Genomic DNA, 17873 nt, shown 5'->3' on the forward strand with positions numbered 1-17873 from the left:
GGCATCCCAGATTGGTGTTTGCTAACTCCTGTATCCTGAGAGGAGGAGGCCTGTTCCTTGTTCCCTTTCAAGCCCAGACCCTCTCACTGTCCAGAACACCGGGCCCTATTTTCCCGGTCAGCTCTTGAGGGGCAAGGACCCTGCACTGTCAAGCAGGGTAGACTCAGGATCACAGAGGGGAGGTGTGAGAGCCAGCGCCCTTTTCTGCGGGACTCTGCAGATGGATGTGGACTTGGCCCTTCTGGCCATGGCATGGTGGACCTCTTCTTTGCCAGCGTCAGTAACCTGGCCCCTTTGGAGAGAGAAGTCAGGGTAGGGCCTGGCTTGGCCTTGGGCAAGTCTCTTCACTTTTCCATGTCTCAGTTTCCTCATCTGCAAAAGGAGGGTGCTCACGGCCCCCGCTCTCCCAGGCTGTTATGGGGAGCAATGTGTCAATATTTTGAGATGCTCTTGGCATGGCGTCAGGTACACCCCCAGAGCATTGAACCCAGAGCCCCAGCTGGCTCAGGGGGAGGGGAGGGATGACGCAGGATTATTGGGGATGCATAGCATCTTTGCTCAGGGAACGTTATTTATATGTATTTTAAAAGAAACACGGTACCACCTGTTTATCTGCTTATTAAAATGCTGGGCTTGGAGGGGTTTTATTAGGACTGGATGGCAATCTCTTTGTGGAGGAAGCGTTGCCATTGCTAGGAATGGGCTTAAAGCCCTCTGAGACCCTGGACATCGTTCCAGCCCCAGGATGGTCCCAACGTCCAGAACCCACGTGGCTGTGAGCCCCCGGGGGTGGAGAGCAGGTCAGAGTGTCCCTGTGTCCCAGCACTGAGCCTGGCCATTGTGTGAACCCCCCAACATTTATTGACAGAATGGGGGGCAAAATGGGTGGTCTGAGTAGAATCTGCGTGGCTTAGAATAAACTCCAGTGCAAAGCACGTCCCTGGAGTGTGGAGGTGAGTGTCCTCCGTGGGGAGTTCCTGCCAGCTCCACTTAAGTCTCCTTGACAGCCTGAGACATTACACGAAGTCCCTGGCCCAGGTATTATTGGACATGTACATGTATTTTTTTCTTCTTTAATAAGAGGAAACTTCAGCAGAGATGATGGAAGGAGAGGTGGGGCAGTAGCCTTTATAATAAACTAGGCACAAAAACGGCCATTTAGGGCTTCCCTGGTGGCGCAGTGGTTGGGAGTCCACCTGCTGATGCAGGGGACGCGGGTTCGTGCCCCGGTCCGGGAGGATCCCACATGCCACGGAGCGGCTGGGCCCGTGAGCCATGGCCGCTGAGCCTGCGCGTCCGGAGCCTGTGCTCCGCAACGTGAGAGGCCACAACAGTGAGAGGTCCGCGTAACGCAAAAAAAAAAAAAAAAAAAAGGCCATTTATGTATAATTACTTATAATCCTCACAGCAACATTGCAAGTTGGGTTTTATTGTTATTCCCACTTTACACATGAGGTTAAGTGACTTTCTCAAGGTCACAGAGCCAGCAAGTGGCAGAACTAGAACCTGAACCCAGGCCATCTTGCTCTGCAGGGGCCTCACCCGACTGGCTCATCTGTGTTTCCCAACCCCTTCCTGTCCCACCCATGCTAGCACAGCTGGACCGAAGGGTCCCATCGAGGGTCCTGCAGCTGCAGGTCTCTGGCAACACGTGATCTTTTGTTTCTGAAACCCAAATCTCCCATGAGCCTATCCTCCAGGGACAGGCTGTGTGCCCTTCATTCTTCTTCCTCTGTTTCTCTCTCTCTCCAGAAACGTAGTTAGATCACCTTGAATAAGATGTTGAATCCTTGGCCAATAAGCCCACACCTGGTGTAGAGGAACCATCAGTAATCCTGAGATTTATTGCATCAGATTCCTGGGTTAGTGGAAAGAATGTTCAGCTCATGGGGAAACCCAAGAAGCTGGTGCCACCGCGTAAGCCCCGCCAGCCTGGAGGAGAGACTCGGCTTCTCCCCTCCCGTGTCTTCCCTGGGGCCCGGAGAGCTGTCAGGGGCTGGCTGCTGTCCTTTTGAACATCTCCTCTTGTCCTGACTGTCAGGATTTGGCATGCTCCATCTTGAAGCCGAAGTCTACAAGAATATAAGTTCTTTGAAATCAGACATGGTGGGTAATTTGGGGGAACATATTTGAACTTCAAGATGGATTATGATCATGCAAATATTTGGAGAGCTTCATTTTTTCTTTTAACATGGATTAAAGAGGAAAGCTGGTTGCCATGGTGTGTGTTTTAGGCATTTACAAACAGCTGTTCAACCCTTTGTTCATTCAACAATTATTTGCTGAATGCCTACTCTGTGCCGGGCTCTGTGCCAGGCCATGGGGATTGAGACTGGCTGACATTAGTGGCTTCCTGGAGGCCCCCAGCCTGGCCAAGGAGCAGCTCCAGGAAGGCCACCACAGTCAGGGCTGGCTGGTCCTCCTTCCTGATGCTCGCATGCAGCGTTCAGTGGGACCGTCTGGAGGAAATGATTCAGCAGCAGCCCTGGAGCACAGCTCACAGCCCAGCATGTTGGGTCTTCTTTCTCCCCCCAAGGAAGAGGCTAAGAAGAGCGGTCAAGAGTCTGGCTTCAAACATCTGTCCCTGACGCTTCCTGGCTGGGTGGCCACGGGCAAGTTAACCTCCCTGGATCTCTTCTTTTTTTTTTTGAAAGATGATGTTGGGGGTAGGACTTTATTAATTAATTAATTAATTTATTTGTTTTTGCTGTGTTGCGTCTTCGTTTCTGTGCGAGGGCTTTCTCCAGTTGCGGCAAGCGGGAGCCACTCTTCATCGCGATGCGCGGGCCTCTCACTATCGCGGCCTCTCTTGTTGCGGAGCACAGGCTCCAGACGCACAGGCTCAGTCGTTGTGGCTCACGGGCCTAGTTGCTCCGCGGCATGTGGGATCCTCCCAGACCAGGGCTCGAACCCGTGTCCTCTGCACTGGCAGGCGGATTCTCAACCACTGTGCCACCAGGGAAGCCCCCCTGAACCTCTTCTTTAGGAAAGCAGGGATAAGGGTCACACCCACCTCCTGAAGGCATCGTGAGGATAAAAGGAAGCAGCACACACAGTGCTTCTCATTCGCTGGCACACGCGCGTGCGCACAAACGGCAGCGGACACCTTGCTGTCGTTAGGGTTATTGACACCCTCTGCGGGTTGAATAGTGAACTTTCACATGAGCAGCCAGTTCTGATCATGCTGATGCCCAACTCAGAGGTCCTAACAGCCCTCTCTGCTGCCAGCAGTTCTCCTCCTGCCATCAGGACCTTTGCCACCCCCGTCCCCAACCAGGCTGTCCGGCCGAGGGTTTTTCAGAGTGCATGAGGCTGCCCTCAAGCAGACGTGGAACAAACTGCTCCTCAGAATGCTCTGTGCTCACTGCTCCCTGTCCTGGGCAGTTTGTCCTGCTCTCTGGTATGTCTTTCTGCCCTTGGAGTCTCCCTGGTCAGTACCCTCTATGCAGGCACCTCTTAGGAGCCATCACCACCCAGGAAGCCTCCCTGGATTTCCCCTCTTTCACAGCACTTTGCCTGTTCCTCCATGATTCCTTTCACCTTGGCTGATGAGCCCCCCGGGGCAGAGGTTGGGTTTTCCTGATCCTTTGCCCGATGCGTGTGGGCACTTCTGCCACGCTGCCCGGGCCTACATCGGGGATGTGGACAGTGGTTGCACAGGGTGTGGCGTGCATGGCCGGACGTGCCTGAGGTCTGAGGCTGGAGGAAGGAGCGGCTGCTTCCACTTGCCCGTCTTTGCCGGCTCAGTGCCCTGGGGCTGGGAGAGGCAGGTCTGAGGCCCTTGGAGGGGGCAGGCAATGCTCCAGGGAGAGAGCTGGTGTCTGGGTCTGCGGCCTTGTTTGTTTATTTGAGGGACCAGTGACTCAGGTTTGCAGGCTGCTCTCCGTGAATGGTTCCAGTTTTGCAAACACAGCTGGGCAGGACGGCTGACCCGAGAGCTGGACTTCCTCCCATAGGACATTGCTTGTGGGCATTCCAAGCGGGCGACCTTCGCTCTCCTGCCTTGGGCTGCACTTTCCTCCTGGCTACAGTGCGTGGAGCTGACATGTGGGGGCGCACAGACAGAGGTGTCCTAGAGTTCATGGTCGGGGGAGGCAGGAGGGATTGAGAGGCAAGTTCAGGAATCTCAGAAATCTCCTCTTGGGGGCTTCCCTGGTGGCGCAGTGGTTGAGAGTCCGCCTGCCGATGCAGGGGACACGGGTTCGTGCCCCGGTCCAGGAAGATCCCACATGCCGCAGAGCGGCTGGGCCCATGAGCCATGGCCGCTGAGCCTGTGCATCCGGAGCCTGTGCTCCGCAACGGGAGAGGCCACAGCAGTGAGAGGCCCGCGTACCGCAAAAAAAAAAAAAAAAAAAAAAGAAAAGAAATCTCCTCTTGGTCACTCAGATGCTGGGGGCCGGGGGGGACTCATCACGACATCCTCCTGCTCCTGTAACCTCAGTCCCGGGATGCCGTGTTCAGGCCACAGTGGGGCCTGTGTGGCCAGTGTGGCTCGTGGACCCCAGACCTGCGAGATGCCCCAGGGAAGAGAAGGTTCTCCATCTAATAGGTTTGGGAAATCCCTTGTGTGGCAGTTCACTTTAAAGGCCCCTGAGAAGTCCTGTAAGAAAGAAGCGTGCTTGACTTTATTTAAACCGGGAGTCAGCCATTTTTCCTGGAAAGGACCAGGTAGTAAATATTTGAGGCTCTGCAGGCTGTTCCTTTCTGTCTCAGCGACTCCACTCAGCTGCTGTCGCGTGGAAGAAGCCGTAGCCAGTACCTAAATCAGTGACCCAATAAAGCTTTATTTCCAGATAGGAATTGGGCTGGAGGTGGCCTGGGATCCCTGATTTCAACCATCCTCTTCCTCTGCCCCTCCCCACAGTGATTTACGGGGTGCCTGGCACGTGCGGAGAGCAGGCGTGAGCACAGCTGCTTGTTCCCAAGTCAGGGTGATTATGTTTCAGCAAGACCATCCACTCTTTAAGCTACTGTGACACCCACAGCGTGAATAATTCAAGACCGATTTCCCGCAGCGTGGATGGAGGGCAGGGCGTTATTATGCAGAAGCTCTGTTGGCGCGGACGCGGGCAGTACAGAAAGCCCAGTTTATGACGCATTTAGCCAGCAGACTCGCAGTTATGGAATTCATGACACATTTTAAACCTTTGAAAGGGGACATTTACATTATTTCACATTTTGCACAAAGGGAGGCTTTCTTAACCTTTTCAAGTCACCCAGAAGGCACCGCGTGCCTGTTTGCTCCCCAAGGGCTGCGGGTCCTGTGGCATCCTCTTTGGAGGCATTACAGGTGACACAGTACTTCTACAGTCGCCGCTGAGTCTCCCTCATCCCCTCTCAGAACAGCCTCAGGGGGACCCCAGAGCAGAGGTGCGTCCTAGGCCCCGGGCCTCTGGGACCCTCGAGCTAATCTTTGCCATCCATCCATTGCCTTGGCAGGACTGGCTCTTTGCGTTTGCACCACTGCTGGGTCAAGTGCCTTGGAAAAGATGTAAGAAAGTCCCAGTATTGGCTTTTATTTAATCTCCTTTCGTTAAAGTCTGCCAACCGCTAAAGCAAAGAGGAATTGCTTTCCTGAAGTCCTCTGGTCCTCAGTTCAGACGCCCAAAGGGCCTTCCAGGGGCGGGGGCAGCAGCTGGCAGGCGACCTCTTAAAAGTCATTGACTGATATGATATCACTTATATGCAGAATCTAAAAAACATGAAACAAATGAACTTATTTACAAACCAGAAACAGACTCACAGACTTCAAAAACAAACTTATGATTACCAGAGGGGAAGGATGTTGGGGGAGGGATAAATTAGGAGTTTGGGATTAACATATACACACTACCATATACAAAAGAGGTGATCAACAGGACCTGCTGTACAGCACAGGGAATGCTACTCAATATTCTGTAATAACCCGTATGGGAAAAGAATCTGAAAAAAATGGATATATGTATATGCATAACTGAATCAGTTTGCTGTACACCTGAAACTAACACAAAATTGTAAATCAACTGTACCCTAATATAAAATAAAAAATTAAACTAAAACAAAGAAATGGTGAAATATGAGTAGAGTCTGTAGTTTAGCTCATAATAATGTACCAGTGTTGGTTTTTTGGTATTGACCAACAGCCTTTCAGCAAATCTCAATGTATTCCAGAATAAAATTTTACTTAAAAATTCAATGCATTACAGTAATTACTGAGATTTATATTAAATGATTTCCTATATTAAAAAAAATCATTCATTGAGCCCCTGAGGTTTGCTGGGATGGTTCCAGGCACCCAGATCCTTTTCTCTTGCAATCCTTACTGCGATCCTGTACATGACGTTTTGTAGTTCCCATTTTTCAGGTGAGGAAACTGAGGCTGAACACAGTTTAGACCACTTTCCCAAGGCCACACGGCCAGGGATTGCAGAACCAGGGAGGGAATGCAGACCCCAGGGCCGCAGACCCGTGCTGCTCTCTGGATCCTTCTGAGACCAGCCAATGTGTGTGGTGATGCCAGACCAACAGTAATGTCCTGCCAACCCCTCTTTGGACTCAGGGGTCTCAGCCTGGGTTTGTGGCAGATGCCATGCATACAGTGGTCTCCTATAGTAATAATTCCCATGTCTGACCCTGCCTGGCAGAATTCTAAGCACTTCCACATCGAAGGGACTGCTGACATTTCTACCTGCCCAGTGGCCATCATCCATTCTTCAGGAATGGCCTGAATTTTCCTTTGGGGAACCCCCCTCTTCTACTCAGACCCAGGCCTTCCTCAAATCACAGGGCTTGGTTCAGGAATGAGGATGTGGCCCGAGCCCAACCAGTGAGACCCAAACCTGGGAGTTTAATTGGAAGGAATCCCTTGCTCTGTGGGGGTTGCCAGACTGGTGGAACCAAAGCCTAAAGTTATGGGAACTTCTTTGCCACCCGCGTGGGAGTCTGCTTGAGAATAGAGCCTGCCTGGGTGAAAGCAGAGTGGGAGATGGAGGGAGGCGAATTCCACACATCACTTGAGCACCTGGATCCAGCTGTGCCTGAAGCAGGACCTTAGAGTTTTCCTTTTCTTTATCCAAGAGATATATATATATATGTGTATATATATATATATATATATATATATATATATATATATATATATATATATATATATATATATATACATATATATATATATTTCCGGTACGCGGGCCTCTCACTGTTGTGGCCTCTCCCGTTGCGGAGCACAGGCTCCGGACGCGCAGGCTCAGCGGCCGTGGCTCACAGGCCCAGCCGCTCCGCAGCACGTGGGATCTTCCCGGACCGGGGCACGAACCCGTGTCCCCTGCATCAGCAGGCGGACTCTCAACCACTGTGCCACCAGGGAAGCCCATCCAAGATATTTTTTATATATATATTTTTATGTTTGAGCTTGCTTGTTTGGGTTTCTGTCGCTTCCTTCCAGTGGAGTCCTGAGTCATAGAGTCTCCACTGAGAGGCACCATTGGCACATGGTTGTTAGGCCAGATTCCAGACACATAGTCAACTTTGCTACTTACTAGCTGTGTAATGACTTCGGGCAAGTCATTCAGTCTCTTTGTGCCTCAGTTTTCTCATCTGTGAAATAGGGATTATGACGGTACTCTCTCCTCATAGGGCTGTTTAATAAGGATTAAATGAACTGATACAAATAAAGCTCTTAGTATAGGGCTTGGTGCATATTCTGAGCATGATAAATATTAACTGTTGTTATCCATTCTCTTTTAAAAAATTATCCTGGTGGTCTGAGAGCAGATATGACCCTTTATATTTTATAAATGAAATGTCTGAGGGCTTCCTGGGTCCCGGGTTTGGAGACTGCAGGGCTTGGACTGACACACAGGCCTTGGGCTGGGTTCAGGGCTGCGTCTCACCCCACCTGCCCCAATGCTCAGGTGGGGCTGCCCCAGGGGCTCCTCTTCCCCTCTGTTAATGCTCCTGTTTCATGATCCAGAGCCCTTTCCTTGCACAAACAGTCGCAGGATCCAACGAGGCCTCATGTGGCTCCCTGCTCAGACCCAGTCCCCTCATAACCCCCCCTCCCTCTCCTTCACCCAGAAACACAGAGAGAGCCATCCCCGTCTTTCCTCCAGGGCCAGAGGTCAGGGCCGAATCTATCCCACAGTCATTGCTAACGTGTTGGGGTTGATGATAACTTCCTGTCCCAGGGACCGTAGTTGCACTAAAAAAAAAAAAAAAAAAAAAAAAAAAAAAAAATCAAACTTATTACCAAGATAATGCATAGAATAGTTTTTGTTTCAACAGTTCAAATAGCATAAAAACTTACAAAATAGAAAGTCCAGGTTTCCTACTTCCCAGCCGCCTCCGTCTCGCTCCCCAGAGAAAACCACAGAAAGATAATTCCGTGTCTTTACAGAATTTTTTCCTATGCATCTAGTTAACTACATGGTACTGCATTTGCCTGTTTTTCTACTTCAAACAGCTTCTGGAGAACGTTCACATGGGCACATAGCAAAATGGTTCATTTTGTGTATGTGCGTGTTTTAAAAACTTTTTTTAAATTGTGGTAAATTACACAAAAACATAAAAGTTACCATCTGGACCATATTTAAGTGTACCATTCAGTATTATCAAGTACATTCACATTGCTGGGCAACCATCACCATTATTCAACTCCAGAACTTTTTCTTCCTCCCAAACTGGAGCTCTGTGAATTTGACTCCTCTAGGTATACATTGTATCAGTGGAATCAAGCAATATTTTTCATTTCTTGACTGGCTCATTTCATTTAGCATGCTGTCCTCCAGCTTCTTCCACATTGTAGCCTGTATCAGAACTTCCTTCTTTTTAAAGGCTGAATGATAGCCCACTGTATAGATATATCACATTTTGTTTATCGATTCATTCATAGATGGACATATGTGTTGCTTCCACCTTTAGCTACAGTGAATAATGCTGCTATGAACATGGGTGTACAAATATCTCTTTGAGAACTTGCTTTCACATCTTTTGGATATATATCCAGAAGTGGGCTTGCTGGATCATGTGGTAATTCTGTTTTTAATTTTTTGAGGAACTGCTGTACTGTTTTTCACAGCCGCTGTAACATTTTACGTTCCCACCAACAATGTTCAAGGGTGTGGATTTTTCCACATCCTCTTTAACACTTGTTAGTTTCTTCTTTTTGTTTGTTTCTTTGGTTTTTGGGGATAGTAGCCATCTTGATGAACGTGAGCTGGTTTCTCATTGTAGTTTTGATTTGCACATCCCTAATGACGAATGATGTTCTGTGTGGTTTTTTTTTTTGGCCACACTGTGCAGCTTGTGGGATCTCAGTTCCCTGACCAGGGATTGAACCTGGGCTACGGCAGTGAAAGCACTGGATTCTAACCACTAGACCATCAGGGAACTCCTGTATGTGTTTTAAAATACATACTTATGAATGTTTTCAAACATACTTGGAAGTAGAAATAATAATACAATGAGCCCCATGCAGCCGTTACTCAGATTCAACAATTAGTAGGATTTTTGCCCAGTTTGTTTTCCTTGTTTCCCGGAGGATTTCATAGCAAATGCCAGACACCGTGTCTCGACATCACTACATAATCCAGTGGACATTTCTAAAACCCTGGATCTCTCCTTACATAACTGTGTCACCATCATCCTAAACTTTTCCTTGGTATCACCTACTACCCAGTCCGTGATCAAAGCTTCCTGATTGTTGAATGAATACATGGGTTCATTTTTCACAGGACCCCTGAGCCCAGAGACTCTTAACCACACGCCTCCCCTGAAAGGCCAGTGACAATGGGTTAGGAGCACACGCACCAGAGTCAAGACACACCAGGTTTAAAGCCCTCTCTGCTCTCGACTGCCTATGAGGTCTTGGCAAGTTACTTATCCTTGCTGGGCCTTGGTTTGTTCCTCTATACAATGGAGATAATCAGAGTGTCCACCTCGCAGGGTACTAAGTGAGACAAGGTGTGTAAGGGCCGAGCTCTGCACCTGGCACATGACGAGCGCTCAAGAAATGACAGCCGCTGTCGTTGTTGCTATTGTTAAATGTAATTTCTCCTTCCAGTGATGGGGGTTCAGGCATCCTGGAGGGCTGGCAGGAACCAGCTCTGTAGTGTGCCCTCCATCACGGCCTGTGGAGGGCGCTTCACCCTCCTGGGGGCTCCCCAGGTCAGGGCCCCTGTTATTCTCTATCTGGGGCAGAAGCGAGCTCCTGTCCACGTGCTTGGCTGCACGGGGCTTAAATAAAAAATGATAAAATCTGCCAATGGGAAGGGATGACATTTTATTGGGAGTTCAAATACTTTTTGTTAAGATTGGTTTTTGCCATTTCCCCTCTCTTGACCGGCTGGCCTCCTCCTTGGTAATTCAGTAAGTGGTTCCTTCGGGTGACGACAGGCAAATGGGAGGCGTATGGGGGAGAACAGAGCCCCCGGGGGACGAACATTGTCTGAAATGGATTTATCCTAATCGGGTTCAGAGCCAACAACCTTTTAGACTGAAGGAGGATCATGGCAGGCCGAGGCTATAGGCTGCAGCAACGTCTCCTTTAGCCTGCACCGTTTTCCAGGTGGGGAAATGGAAGCGGAGAGAGGGAGGGGCTGCCCTGAGTCCACTGCCATTTACTGGTTGAGCAGGGACTGGGGCCGGGGAGCCAGACCATCCCAGCCCCCTGCCTCAGTCACCTACCTAGAGGACAGAGATGGCCACGTCCTAACTGGCTGTGTGAAATTGGATGCTCTGGGATCCAGCTCCCACTCGGGTGAAGTGGAGACAGAATGAGGGGGGATCCAGGCAGCTTGGCACGTCCCCTGCTCCCCTGCAGCGGAGCCAGTGATGACAGGACCTTTCCCTTGCTGATCGCCACCTTAGGCTCTGAGCCAGGGTGTGCTGGCTTGGAGCTCCCCTCAGAGGAGCTCCCCTCAGAGGCCTGGGCCTAAACGCAGCGCTCACTGGCCGTGTGACCGCCAGCAAGCTTCTTCCTGTCTCAGACTCACAGCCTCCTCTTCTAGAAAATAGGAAGAACATGAATGAATGCCCACTTCCCAGAGTTGTGGGCAGGTAAATGGGATAATGTAAACCAAACACCTCACATGGCATGTACTGAAAAATCTGCTTCTTTCTCCTTCCCTCCCACCGCCTTCATCCTCCCGATAAGCTGGGATGCTTTTCCTGAGCCCAGTGCATGCTGGGAAGCCAGGATGGAGGCCCCATCTGGGAAGTAATAATCTCTAAGGCTGGTGCAAAGTGGTGGCTGACCCTCCTCCCTCCATGCTGGACCGTCAGACTCTTTTCGTTGTCCTGAAACGGGGGCTCTCTGTTCTGAGCGGGACCCCTGCAGCACCCACCCACCTGCGGGCTGCCTGCCGGTGGGATGGGGCCTCTGCTTCAGCCGGGCCGTGGGCCCCTCAGCCACCCGGGGCTGTGCCCCAGGAGGTTTGGAAGCTTTTCCCATGACCAGGTCAAGGCTGGAGAAGCCCGGTGAGTGTCCATTCCCAGGATACTCTGGGTCCCGAGAGCCACCCGCTTTGTGGAGGTGACCTTTCCTGTCTCTGATCCCTAAGAATGCAGGTCAGCGGGCCTGGAGACCACACGGGGTCTGTGCCCTGCTGGTCAGGTTAGCCTTTTGATTCTCCCAGTCCCTGGAAACACGGTCGGTGGGGATTTTCTGCCCTCAGGCTTGCTTTTGAATTATTACATGTCATTAACAGATGAAATGCTTGGGTTTCTAACACATAGCCGTGTTTCTCTCCTCCCTCTTCTCCCTGTGGAACAAATATCAAGAGGCATCGCAGGCTTCCCTGGCGGCGCAGTGGTTAAGAGTCCGCCTGCCGATGCAGGGGACACGGGTTCGTGCCCCGGTCCGGGAAGATCCCACATGCCGCGGAGTGGCTGGGCCTGTGAGCCGTGGCCGCCGGGCCTGCACGTCCGGAGCCTGTGCTCCGCAACAGGAGAGGCCACAACAGTGAGAGGCCCGCATACCGCAAAAAAAAAAAAAAAAAAAGAGGCATCGTGCGTGGACTAGCAAGATGAGCTCTGAGTCGCAGCCCCGTCCCTCCCTTCCTGGCTGTGTGGCCTGCGACAGTTCATTGCCTTTCCCGAGGCTCAGGTTTCTCATGGCAAGTCGGGATGACAACGCCTGCTGAGGATGACGTAGCACGCGTGAAGCCCCAGCTGCCGTGGCACAGAGCAAATACTCAGGACCGGCGAGGCCCCGTCTCTGATGGCTCGTTTGTGATTTGTCGACTGGATGGAGGAGGTGGGAAGCAGGAGAGGAAGCTCGGGCCAGGGGCGGAGTCGGGGAAGCCCGGTGGAGAAGCATGCAGCTGAGCCCATGAGGCCTGAGACAGGGCCTGGGGCATCAGGATTGTCTAGAAGATGAGTGCAGCTCGGAGTGGAGAGGGCGATGGAGCTGGAGGTGAGGGACGAGTCTCTGAGAGCTCCCTGCTCTCCTTCCTGGCCCTTTGGCCTCGGGGCAGCCACTTAACCGGTGTGGCCAGGTCTAGGAAGTGGTGGCGTCTGGCCTACGAACAGCTGCCCACAGGGCAGGAGTGGGGCGAGGTGAACTGTGAGAAGTGAGCCAGCCTGCGACACCCAGAAGCTGGGGTTTTGCCCACTTGCCTCTCACCTTCAGGTAGGCAAGGCCACAGGACAAGAACAAGGGTGCCAGGCTGGGGAGGCGAGTGGGGCTGAAGTCCGGCCCACGCTCTGCTGGCCACGCTGTGTACCCTGGGTCGGGGCTGTGTCTGTTCAGAGAGGGGGGGCACCTTTTTCTAAATTACCCCCAGGCTCACCAAGCTCCCAGAGGGGTGCTTTTTCAGATGTGCACAATGGCATGGCATAGCTGTCAGTGGCCCGAGGCCTGGTCTCCTCTCCCTCAGCCTCAGGGCCCAGTTCAAGTACTGGGGCTGCGTCTGCTACATCTTTCTTTTCTTCCCCTGTCATTCAGGTTTGCAGAGAACAAATGTGGAAAGTGTGACGTTGTTACCACCCAGTGAAGGTAAATCTTAAAAAAGCATTCTTGGGCTTCCCTGGTGGCGCAGTGGTTGGGAGTCTGCCTGCTAATGCAGGGGACACGGGTTCGAGCCCTGGTCTGGGAAGATGCCACATGCCGCGGAGCAACTGGGCCGGTGAGCCACAACTACTGAGCCTGCGCGTCTGGAGCCTGTGCTCCACAACGGGAGAGGCCGCGGTGGTGAGAGGCCCGCGCACCGCGATGAAGAGTGGCCCCCGCTTGCCACAACTAGAGAAAGCCCTCGCACAGAAACGAAGACCCAACACAGCAAAAATAAATAAATTAATTAATAAACTCCTATCCCCAGCATCTAAAAAAAAAAAAATATGCTTAGAAACTATCAGCTACAATCTCATCAAGTTTATTTGAAGGCCCTGGGGTAAGTACTTGAGATGCATGTATCTCACTGCAGCCTCACAACAGCCGTACAGATCAGTGTGATTATCATCCCCATTTATTTAAAAAAAAAAAAGCATTCTCTTTTCTTGTGATAAAAGTAATACCTATTTATTGTAGAAAATTATAAAAACACAAGGAAGTATAAAGAAGGAGATGAAAATCATGCATAGTCCTGTTACCCAGAGATACTTCAAAGTGTTAAAAAGTAGAGGTTTCTTTTATTATTTTCCCTCTATATATTTGAATATGGGAATCATATTGCATAGGATTTTGTGTTCTGCTTTTTAAAAAATATTTATTCACTTATGTATTTATTTGGCTACACGGGGTCTTAGTTGTGGCACGCGGGATCTTCGTCTCCACGTTCAGGATCTTTGAGTTGCGGCAGGTGGGCTCTTGGTTGCAGCATGCAGGATCTAGTTCCCTGACCAGGGATCGGACCCAGGCCCCCTGCATTGTGAGTGCGGAGTCTTAGTCACTGGACCACCAGGGAAGTCCCGTGTTCTGCTGTTTTAAACTTTATATTATATCTCAAATGTTTTTTCATGTGCATAAATGTCCTTCTATGTTGTGTTTTAGTGACTGCACAGTATTCTGTCATTTGAACATGTTGTAACAGAATCAGCCAGCCCAGACGGATTCTAGTTGTACACTATTTTAAACAGCGGTGTTGACTGTACATCTTTGTACTTGTCTGATTATTTCTTTTAGGGTAACTTCCAATAAGTGGAGTTATAGGGCTCAAGGGTGTGTAGGCAGGCTGTAAATTGGCCCTCAGTAATTCCCACCTCCGGATATCCCTGTGCTGTGTAACCTCCTCCCCTTGAGAGGGGGCTGAAACCTAGTGACTTGCTTCTAATGAACAGAATACAGTGAAAGTGATAGGATGTGACTTTCAAGATTAGGGTACCAAAATACTGACTTCCATCTTGCGCAGGCTTCTTGCTTGTTTGCGTTGAACAAAGCAGCCTGCCATGTTGTGAGCTGCACCATGGTGAGGCCCACACGGCAAGGACCTGAAGGACGCTTCTAGCCAATGGCAAGTGAGGAGCTGAGACCTTTGACCCAATGTCTGGTGAGGAAATGAATCCTTCCAACAACAATGTAAGTGAGCTTAGAAGAGGATTCCCCCACACTTGAGCCTTCAGATGAGACTGGGGCCTTGGCCGACACCTCGATTGCAGCCTTGTGTGGGGCCTTGAGACAGAAGCACCCATCCAAGCCATGACTGGACTCTTGACCCACCGGAGCTGTGAGTTAATGTTTGCTGTTTTAAGCCACTAAGGTTGGAGATGATTTATTATGTGGCAATAAGTAACTGGTACAAACAGTATGCACGTCCCTTTTGATGTGTATTTCCTTTGTGCTTTCCAGAAGTTTACCCCAGTTCCACCCACCACCCCAGCAGAGGGGAGTTGCTCACAGATTACTTTTCAGCAGGGGACACTGACTGTACCCCTCCTTCTGATCAGCCTCTGTGTCTAGAGAAGCCCGTCCAGGGAGTGTGGACAGCTCTCTGATACGCAGACTATTTCCAGGGAATTATCTCGGGGTGTGTGTCCTGATACCTCAGCAGACATTCTGAGAGGGTCGTTAAAGGTAAGGCAGTCAAGGAGGGAGCCTTTTCATGCTAATGGACTTCCAGGGCACCTGAACACATCCCAGTAAGCCATTTACCCATCTCCATGGTCCATATCTGTTATTTTTAATTGCAAGAGAACACAATTTGGTTCTTGCATTCACGTGTCCACATTTTTAATTCCTTTCAGAGCCCAGTGTATTTCTTGCAGTCTCAACAATTCAGGGATTTAATGGAAACTAAGAAAATTCCATGGACCTCTAGAAACAAGCTCGGGTCCCCTCGGGAGATGAACAGAGCCGATGGGAGGCCTAGCAGTGTGCCTCGTTTCCTTCCTCATGCCCCTTCTTCTGCTGTGACATCCTACAGGGACACATGCAGCCTCCCCTGTCCCCACCCCACTGGGGGCTGGATTGCTCTGAAGGGAACAAATGACTGTCTCCAGGCTCAGTCCTTTCCTTGGGAAAACCTCCCGTGCTCTCACTGGCCTGCTGTGGGGAGGATTAATGGCCCTCTGCAAGGCTCTAATGGATTCCTAATTGGTTTGCTTCATTAGGGTCTGCTGCCTGGGAAGTTAACTGTGCACTTGGAGTGGCGATAAATGAAGCTCTGCTGCGGGGCTCAGAGATTGGGAGATCTCTTGTACAGCCACCAAGGCTGTCCTGAGAGTCCGACCATCCTTAGAAGCCAGAAACTTGGCCATGGGAAGCAAATTAATATTGTTTATGTTTCATTCATCAGCATATTTAAAGGCCTCAAGGAAATGATTCTTAATCTTTTCTGGGTCATAGACTGCAACGAGAATTAAAAAACTGCACGTATGCCTACAGCCCCACTTGCACTCTGTGTTTTATCAGGCGTCGGGTGTGGGTGTTGCAGATTCCCTGAGCCTGCTCAGGGCTCCCTTGGAAAGTTCATGAACTGACACCTGCTCCTCCCAAGTGGGACATCTTCAAGGTGATTCTTTTGTTCACTTACTCATGTATCTATTCTCTAATTTACTTGACAAATATTTATTGAGTTTCTACTATGTGCCAAGGAGATTATCTTTCTTTTGCAAAGGTTTGAAACAGCCCTAAAGTGAGAGTAAATTTTTTTTAGGAAATAGTAACTATAACTGTACTTACTCAGGCATTTGTTTTCTCTTCCTCTCTAGGTAAAGCCAGGGAGTGAAGAATGGGGGAAGATATGAGTGAACATTTTCGTCCTTTCAAACTGTTATGCATTTGGCTGTATGAAAGAGCCACTGACAGGGTGTGACATGGAGATGTCACAGGGTATTTTAAATAACTTCCTTCTACTGTGAAGCAAGATATACTTATCTCAATCTAAATTCTAAGTGTCCAAATCCACCAGCCTACAAGAATGTTAGAATCGCTCCTGATGCTGCCCTGGTGGAAAGGGTCTCCTGGTTTCTCCACTTGGACTGAAGGATCAAAAGACGAGTCCTTGTGACAATTCTTCCAGTTTCAAGTTTTTCAGAATGAAGAGTCCTGACTGCTATGAACCTCTTGTAAAAGCTCAATCTGTCATGTCTTAGGAGGCTGCCTACCATCATCTTGTGGAATCTCAAGATGTGGAATCTCAATGCAGAACTTGAGCAAAACTGGGGGAAAAAACTGTAGACCAATATTCCTCATACATGCAAAAATTAACAATATTCTATCAGACTGATTTCAACAATATATTAAAAAGATAACACATCATGACCTAAAGTGGTTTATCCCAGGAATGCAAGGTTTTTAAAAGTTGAAAATCTATAATTGTAATTCATTCTACCAATAGGTTAAATAAGACATGATCATATCAATGGATTAAGAAAAAGCAGAATTCAAGATCCTGCATCTGTTCTTTTTTAAAAAAATTAATTAATTTATGGCTGCGTTGGGTCTTCTTTGCTGCGTGCAGGCTTTCTCTAGTTGCGGTGAGCAGGGGCTACTCTTCATTGCAGTGGCTTCTCTTGTTGCAGAGAGCAGGGGCTACTCTTCATTGCGGTGGCTTCTTGTTGCGGAGTACGGGCTCTAGGCGTGTGGGCTTCAGTAGTTGTGGCAGGTGGGCTCAGTAGTTGTGGCTCACGGGCTCTAGAGCGCAGGCTCAGTAGTTGTGGTGCATGGGCTTAGTTGCTCCGTGGCATGTGGATCTTCCTGGACCAGGGCTTGAACCCGTGTCCCCTGCATTGGCAGGCGGATTCTTAACCACTGTGCCACCAGGGAAATGCCCCTATATCTGTTCTTGATTAAAACTCTCAGAAACCTAGGACAAGAATTTCCTCACCTGATGAAGTCATCTATGGAAAACCTATAGGTGGCATTTTACTCAGTGGTAAAGACAGAACATTTTCCTTCCTGAGTTCAAGAACAAGTCAAGATGTTCACTCTCACCACTTCCATTCAACATTGTAGGCAGTTAAGTAGTCAGTTCTAGCCAGTGCAATAAGGCAAGAAAAAAATAAATGGCATCCTGATTGGAAAGGAAAAAGTTAAGCTGTGTTTATTCTTAAACAACATCCTTGTGTCTGTAGAAAGTCTTATGGAGTCTAAAAAAGAGTTACTAGAACTAGTAGTTGAGTTTAGTTAGGTTACAGGATGCAAGAACAATATATAAAAATCATTTTTCCTACATACTAGAAATGAACAAATGGAAACTGAACTATAAAAATTTCCATTTACAATAGGATAAAAATATGAAATGTTTAGGGATTGTATTAGTTTCCTATTGCTGTTGTAATAAATTACTGCAAATGTAGTGCCTTAAAACAAACAAGACACATTTTTTGTTTTCCAGTTACAGAGGTTAGAAGTTCAAAATTTGTCTCAGTGGGATAAAACCAAGGTATCAGCAGGGCTGTATTATTTCAGGAGGCTCCAGAGGAGAATCCATTTCCTTGCCTTTACAGCTTTTAGAGGC

At 49.3% G+C, this 17873-nt stretch overlaps 2 long non-coding RNA genes across 2 annotated transcripts in view; both read left to right on the forward strand.

The window, feature by feature from the left end:
* Positions 1-1906, forward strand: part of LOC132488698 (uncharacterized) — an 85178-nt gene extending 83272 nt beyond the window's left edge. The window contains exon 7 of the long non-coding RNA XR_009531802.1: positions 1753-1906. This is a non-coding gene — a long non-coding RNA (uncharacterized LOC132488698). The remainder of the gene's footprint in view (positions 1-1752) is intronic.
* A 10073-nt stretch (positions 1907-11979) lies between these two features.
* Positions 11980-14951, forward strand: LOC132488726 (uncharacterized). Its single transcript, XR_009531805.1, has 4 exons — positions 11980-12232; positions 12923-12973; positions 14325-14639; positions 14762-14951. It is a non-coding gene; the product is annotated as an uncharacterized LOC132488726 (long non-coding RNA).
* The last annotated feature ends 2922 nt before the right edge of the window (positions 14952-17873 follow it).

Source organism: Mesoplodon densirostris, chromosome 1 (genome assembly GCF_025265405.1).
Source record: "Mesoplodon densirostris isolate mMesDen1 chromosome 1, mMesDen1 primary haplotype, whole genome shotgun sequence".
In the NCBI taxonomy this organism is placed as follows: Eukaryota; Metazoa; Chordata; class Mammalia; order Artiodactyla; family Ziphiidae; genus Mesoplodon; species Mesoplodon densirostris.